The sequence below is a fragment of the Monodon monoceros genome, unplaced genomic scaffold, assembly GCF_005190385.1.
Source record: "Monodon monoceros isolate NGI ecotype Baffin Bay Population unplaced genomic scaffold, NGI_Narwhal_1 Super_Scaffold_7, whole genome shotgun sequence".
Taxonomy (NCBI): domain Eukaryota; kingdom Metazoa; phylum Chordata; class Mammalia; order Artiodactyla; family Monodontidae; genus Monodon; species Monodon monoceros.
Genome location: NW_021703784.1, coordinates 43,711,152 through 43,717,493, shown reverse-complemented (window position 1 = coordinate 43,717,493; position 6,342 = coordinate 43,711,152).

Below are 6,342 nucleotides of genomic sequence, written 5' to 3'. Positions count from 1 at the left end.
GAGAAGAGCTAACACCTATCCTTCTCAAGCTCTTCCAAAATATAGCAGAGGGAGGAACACTCCCAAACTCATTCTACGAGGCCACCATCACCCTGATACCAAAACCAGACAAGGATATCACAAAGAAAGAAAACTACAGGCCAATATCACTGATGAACAGAGATACAAAAATCCTCAACAAAATACTAGCAAACAGAATCCAACAGCATATTAAAAGGATCATACACCATAATCAATTGGGGTTTGTCCCAGGAATGCAAGATTCTTCAATATATGCAAATCAATCAATGTGATATACCATATTAACAAATTGAAGGATAATCACCATATGATCATCTCAATAGATGGAGAAAAAGCTTTTGACAAAATTCAACATCCATTTATGATAAAAACTCCAGAAGTAGGCATAGAGGGAACTTTCCTCAACATAATAAAGGCAATATATGACAAACCTGCAGCCAACATCATTCTCAATGGCTAAAAACTGAAACCATTTCCACTAAGATCAAGAAAAAGACAAGGTTGCCCACTCGCACCACTATTATTCAACATAGTTTTGGAAGTTTTAGCCACAGCAATCAGAGGAGAAAAAGAAATAAGAGGAATCCAAATCACAAAAGAAGAAGTAAAGCTGTCACTATTTGCAGATGATACAATACTATACATAGAGAATACTAAAGATGCTATCAGAAAAGTACTAGACATAATCAATGAATTTGGTGAAGTACCAGGATACAAAATTAATGCACAGAAATCTCTTGCATTCCTATACACTAATGCTGAAAAATTTGAAAGAGAAATTAAGGAAACACACCCATTTACCATTACAACAAAAAGAATAAAATACCTAAGAAAAAACCTACCTAAGGAGACAAAAGACCTGTGTGCAGAAAACTATAAGACACTGATGAAAGAAATTAAAGACGATATAAACAGATCGGGAGATATACCATGTTTTGGTTTGGAAGAATCAACATTGTGAAAATGACTTTACTACCCAAAGGATCTACAGATTCAATGCAATCCGTATCAAACTACCAATGGCGTTTTTCACAGAACTAGAACAAAAAATTTCACAGTTTGTATGGAAACACAAAACACCCCAAATAGCTGAAGCAATCTTTAGAAAGAAAAACGGAGCTGGAGGAATCAGGCTCCTGTACTTCAGACTATACTACAAAGCTACAGTAATCAAGACAGTATGGCACTGGCAAAAAACAGAAGGATAGATCAATGGTACAGGACAGAAAGCCCAGAGATAAACCCACGCACATATGGTCATCTTATCTTTGATAAATGAGGCAACAATATAAAATGGAGAAAAGACAGGCCTCTTCAATAAGTGGTGCTAGGAAAACTGGACAGCTACATGTAAAAGAATGCAATTAGAACACTCCATAACACCATATACAAAAATAAACTCAAAATGGATTGAAGATCTAAATATAAGGCCAGACACTATAAAACTCTTAGAGGAAAACATAGGCAGAACACTCTGTGACATAAATCACAGCCAAGATCCTTTTTGACCTACCTCCTAGAGAAATGGAAATAAAAACAAAAATAAACAAATGGGACCTAATGAAACTTAAAAGCTTTTGCACAGCAAAGGAAACCATAAACAAGACGAGAAAACCACACTCAGAATGGGAGAAAATATTTGCAAACGAAGCAACTGACAAAGGATTAATCTCCAAAATATACAAACAACTCATGCAGCTCAATATCAAAAAAACAAACAACCCAATCCAAAAACGGGCAGAAGGTCTAAATAAACATTCCTCCAAAGAAGATATACAGATTGACCACAAACACATGAATGGATGCTTAACATCAGTAATCATTAGAGAAATGCAAATCAAAACTACAAAGAGGTATCACCTCATACCGGTCAGAATGGCAATCATCAAAAAATCTACAAACAATAAATGCTGGAAAGGGTGTGGAGAAAAGGGAACACTCTTGCACTGCTGGTGGGAATGTAAATTGATACAGCCACTATGGAGAACAGTATGGAGCTTCCTTAAAAAACTAAAAATAGAACTACCATACGACCCAGCAACCCCACAATTGGGCATATACCCTGAGAAAACCATAATTTAAAATGAGGCATGGAGCTTCCCTGGTGGTGCAGTGGTTGAGAGTCCGCCTGCCGATGCAGGGGACACGGGTGCGTGCCCTGGTCCGGGAAGATCCCACATGCCGCAGAGCGGCTAGGCCCATGAGCCATGGCCACTGAGCCTGCGCGTCTGGAGCCTGTGCTCTGCAATGGGAGAGGCCACAACAGTGAGGGGCCCGCATAGCACACACACACACACAAAAAGTCATGTACCACAATTTCATTGCCACACTAGTTACAACAGCCAGGACATGGAAGCAACCTAAGTTTCCATCAACAGATGAATGGATAAAGAATATGTGGCACATATATCCAATGGAATAGTACTCAGCCATAAAAAGAAATGAAACTGAATTATTTGTAGTGAGGTGGATGGACCTACAGACTGTCATACAGAGTGAAGTAAGTCAGAAAAAGAATAACAAATACCATATGCTAACACATGTATATGGAATCTAAAACAAAAAATTGGTTCTGCTGAACGTAGGGGCAGGACAGGAATAAAGACGCAGATGTAGAGAATGGACTTGAGGACACGTGGAGGAGGAAGGGTAAGCTGGGATGAACTGAGAGCATAGCATGGACATATATACACTACCAAATGTAAAAGAGATAGCTAGTGGGAAGCAGCTGCATAGCACAGGGAGATCAGCTCGCTGCTTTGTGACCACCTAGAGGGGTGGGATAGGGAGGGTGGGAGGGAGACGCAAGAGGGAGGGGATATGGGGATATATGTATACGTATAGTTGATGCATTTTGTTATACAGCAGAAACTAACACAACATTGTAAAGCAATTATACTCCAATAGAGATGTTAAAAAAATAATAAATAAGTAGATAAACTTCCTCTTCTTAACCATTGTCTCCTTTCTATTTCTTTTAAATTGGTTTGTGTTTTTCTTATTGATTTGTAAGATTTTAAAGTAGAATCAGGAGATTAGTTCTATTAACACATGTTGCAAATATTATTAACTTTTTCATACAGAGGTTTAATTTGTCTTTGTACATTTTGTTGTTTCATTTGACTTTCTTTTGGACAGTTTCTTCCCCCCAGAGGTTTAAAATTTTTACGTAGACAATATTTGGAATAATTTCCATTTCAGTTTTCAGTTTTTGTAACATTTTTCCCTACTCCATGATTATTCAAAAGCTGTCTTACAGGCATTTTTTTTGACAAAACTACTTTTCAAATTTCCAACATTGAAATTTTTTATTCATAGAAAACAGATTTTTGTATAAGGACTGAAGTCATGATTTTAAGTTCATCAGTTGTCCCAATGTTGTTCATTGAATAATTCCATTACCTTAGCAACTGATTAGAAAGCCAATTCAATGATATGTTTCTATTTCCCATTTTGAATGCTATGTTTCTGTTCTACTATAATTCTAGAAGCCTTTATAAATCTAACATAGTGGGTTAAGTATGCTAACACTTGTGTTCTGGTGCAAATTCTAATATATTTATGCACATGTAAATATATAAACATGCTGTGCTAGAAAATGATGTCTGATTTACTGATTCTAGCAGTCTATCTTAATAATTGTACACAATATTTACAATAGTTATCACGTTGTTCCTCTCTCCTTTTAAGACCAAAATGTATTTTGTAACCATAATTCTGAGTCATGAGATTTAACGTGAATTCTCTCAGGGGGAGTTTCTGCCAGGCCATATAGCAGCTCAGAGGGATGCCTTGCTCATGAGAGGGAATGAGATCTGTGTGCTCAACTGCAAGTATGATTGGATTTACAGATTAACAAAATGAGAAAGATCAAAGCCCTGTTATCAAGCAGACCTACAAGCCTAGAGCTTGCTCTTGTAAGAAAAATTGTTCTGTGCCCCTAATCTTTCTAATCTTGACCTCACAGTCAGGTTTTGTACTTAAGACAATGTCATCAAGAATGCAAAATTCAATCTCAGGCCACATTCTACTTTCTCTTAACATGGGTGAACACACCCTCAGTGACTATATTGGCAACTGTATGGAAATTTCTGGCTTCAAACAGAATTTCTAATTCCATTAAATGGATGTTCAGCAGAGCACACTGAGTTTTGTGGTTACTAAAGAGAAAACTAGGCACACATACTTACTCTTAATTAATCATAGTCTCTTTTCTTCCCAAATAGTATGGACTTTTATATTCTCATATTTATGACTTCAGTGTCTAGCACTGTGCCTGTCACACAACAATTTTCAGGATAAATAATTCTCCAGATTCAAACAAAAATTTGTAGTTTGTTTTTTAAATGCTAAACCATAAACCTATGTTGATTCACAACTAAGAAGAATATTTGGGAAGTCTGAAATTGACCATGTGTAGGCAGATAACGAGTATCTCACCTTACTGACCCTTATTTAGGAACAACAATGCTGTAATTAACATGGTGTGCTCTTTCTTATCTTAAATGTTAAGAAGACTAGAGCATTTTGAAATGCTCATTTTATTAGAAAATGCATCACATATGGGTTGCCATCTTGGAAAAAATTGGAATGCATCAAAATTCTCACAATTAAAACTAATGAAAACTATTTAATCATATTCCACATGAGTGAAATCATATGGCATTTGTCTTTCTCCATCTGACTTATTTCACTTAACAACCTCAAGGTCCATGCATGTTACCACAAATGGCAAGATTTCATCTTTTTATGGCAGAATATTTTTCCATTGTATGTATATATTAATGGATACTTTGATTCTTTCCATATCTTGGCTATTGTAAATAATGCTGCCATGAATACAGAGGTGCATATATCTCTATGAATTAGTGTTTTCATATTCTCTCAATAAATACCCAGAAGTGGAACAGCTGGATCATATGGTAGTTCTATTCTTAATTGAGGAATTTTCATACTGTTTTCCACAGTGGCAGCACCAATTTACATTCCCACCATCAGTGTATGAGGGTTCCCTTTCACCAAACCCTTTCCAACACTTATTTCTTGTCTTTTTGATAACAGCCATTCTAATGAGTGTGAGGTGATATCTCATGGTTTTGATTTGCATTTCCTTAATAAATTAGTGTTGAGCATTTATTCATGTGCCTGCTGGCCATATGTATGTATTCTTTGGAAAAATGTCTATTAAGATCCTTTAACCATTGTTTAATTGGGTTTTTTTTTTTGGTGTTGTTGAGTTGTGTAAGCTTTTCATGTATTTTGGATATTAATCCCCTATTGGATATATGATTTGCAAATATTTTCTACCATTCAGTAAGTTGTCTTTTAATTTTGTTGATGGTTTCCTTTGCTGCGCAGAAGCTTTTGAGTTTGAGGTAGCCCCATTTGTTTATTTTTGCTTTTGTTTCCCTTGCCTGAGGAGACAGATTCAAAAAAATACTGGTAAGACCAAAGTCAAACAGCATACAGCCTATGTTTTCTTCTAGGAGTTTTATGGTTTCAGGTCTTACATTAAAGTCTTTAATCCATTTTGAGTTAATTTTTGTTTCTGTGTAAGACAGTGGTCTAGTTTCATTCCTTTGCATGTGGCTGTCCAGTTTTCCCAACATCATTTATTAAAGAGAATGTCTTTTCTCCATTGTATTTCTTTGCTCCTTTGTCATAAACTGTCTGTATATGTGTGGGTTTATTTCTGGGCTCTTTGATTCTGTTCCATTGATCTGCATGTCAGTTTTTTCTGCCAATACTATGCTGTTTTGATTGCTATAGCTTTGTACTTTAATTTGAAGTCAGGAAGTGTGATGCCTCCAGCTTTGTTCTTTTTTCTCAGGATTGCTTTGGCTATTCACAGTCTTTTGTCGTTCCATACAAATTTTAGGATTTTTTTTTTTTTCTGTGAAAAATGTCATTGGGATTTTGATAGGGACTGCATTAAATCTGTAGATTGCTTTAGGTAACATGGACTTTTTTGCAACGCTAATTCTTCCAATCCATGAACACAGAATATCTTTCCATTTCTTTGTGTATTCTTCAATTTTTTTAAAGAATATCTTATAGTTTTGAGTGTACAGGTCTTTCACATCCTTAAATTTATTCCTAGGTATTTTATTCTTTTTGCTACAACAGTAAATGGGATAATTTTTCAAATTTCTCTGATAGTTCATTGTTAGTTCATAGAAATGGAACCGATTTTTGTATACTGATTTTGTCCCCTGCATCTTTACTGTATTCATTTATTATTTCTCATAGTTTTTGGTAGAGTTTTTAGGGTTCTCTATATACAAAATCACATCATCTGCAAATAGTGAGAGTTTTCCTTCT